The following is a 1,606-nucleotide window of genomic DNA, read 5'->3' as shown; positions in this document are numbered from 1 at the left end:
GAGCTGGCGGACATCTGGCGCGAGTTTGTGCTGCCATGGGTGGTGGTGCGATGAGCGACGGGCCTGTTTTCTATGTAGCCACCCCCCAGGATCTCGCTCCTCTTCTTTCTCGCTTGGTGTGCTGCACTGCATTTGTTTTTATTCTTCCTTGACCAGTCTCTCTGCTTTTATTATTCTTCCCCGCGTGTGCGTGTGCGTAAATAAATAAAAAGAGACACCTCTACTGTGAGATGGGTAAAAAGGAACAGCAAGAGCAACAGGTCCCGTGCGATCTTTGTCGGTGTTTGTGCAGGGTTCTTTGTGGGTGTGGTCTGCGACTAGCCGCCGGGGTCCGTCCTCCCGATGGGGGGGGGACTATCACTAGCCGTCTTCCACATGGTCCCTCGGGTCCCTGCTGCTCCTAATCTCTTCGTACATCCTCCTGCTGATCTCCGCAAAGTCCTGCTCCCTCCCTCGTCTCGGCTCTCGCCCTGCGCGTCTGCTCCGCCTCCACATCGTCTGCCCTGCGTCGTCTGGCGCGTGTGCGCGTACGTGCGCCTACAACATTGGAATCCCGCCGACGACTCAGTCACTCACACATACGCGCCGCCTCAACACTTCCGAAACACCGGACTCCTCAGCTTCAAGGACTGGCATCTCTATTTCAAGCACATCCTCCACCGAGCGCTCTCGACGCGCCACCGGCGGGGAGAGGCCAGGACCGTCTGCCGCCTCTGCCACCGCGAACGCGAGTCCTGCGCACACCTCGGCCGATGCCGAATAATCGCGCATCTATTCAGCCGGATAAAGCTGATCATTCCCGACACCCCTGCTCCCAGTCGCGACAGGATACTCTTCTGCTACGTGGAGGACCAACGTCTTCCCCTAGTGACGACGACTCTCTGCCTGCTCCTCTGGAAGTTTACGCTGATCGACTTCTACAGGGTCGACATCGACAACGTCACGTTCAAAGCGGACGACGTGTGGACGGCTACTCTCACCCGACTCGTCCATGCGGCCGCCTCGAAATGCGTTCATATCCGCAGCCTCCGGAGAAGGTACCACTCGAGAGGGGAACAGCCGCCGCCGCGCTTCCTCGATCGATTCCAACTACTCGTGGCCCCCCTGTTCTCGTACGGCGAGTACGGGCAGCTCTACTTTAGTGAGGCCTTGACGAGGCATCTCAAATGCAGGGACCTGCACCACCTGCTGGACTACGCGACCAAGAGGGACGACGCCGCCAGCCGTGGCGACGCCGCTCCCTCGGATGACGCCGCGACAGCCGCCGCCGGCCAGCAGCAGCAGCAGCAGCAGCAAGCAACAACGCCCTTTTACGCCAACTGGACGAAACGGCTCCGTTCTTAGTGCTGGCGACGACGACACGCGGGGGACTGGGCGCTAGCCGCAGCTCCCCCGGGCCAACGGGGGCCTATCCCGGACCAGCCAGCAGGGGCATACAATTCCTGTACACCCCCCCCCCCCCACTGTGAATGATCACAGCGGACCCCTATTCACACCTAGACACGGAGGCACCTCTCCACGTCCGCAGCCGGCTCCGCTGCTCTGCAGGCTCCGGATAAGCCCTGCCCACGGCTCAGTCACCCTTACCTCACTCGGGATGCCAACA

Source organism: Emiliania huxleyi (genome assembly GCF_000372725.1).
Source record: "Emiliania huxleyi CCMP1516 chromosome Unknown EMIHUscaffold_161, whole genome shotgun sequence".
Taxonomy (NCBI): Eukaryota; Haptophyta; order Isochrysidales; family Noelaerhabdaceae; genus Emiliania; species Emiliania huxleyi.
Note: the sequence above shows the minus strand (reverse complement) of the source record.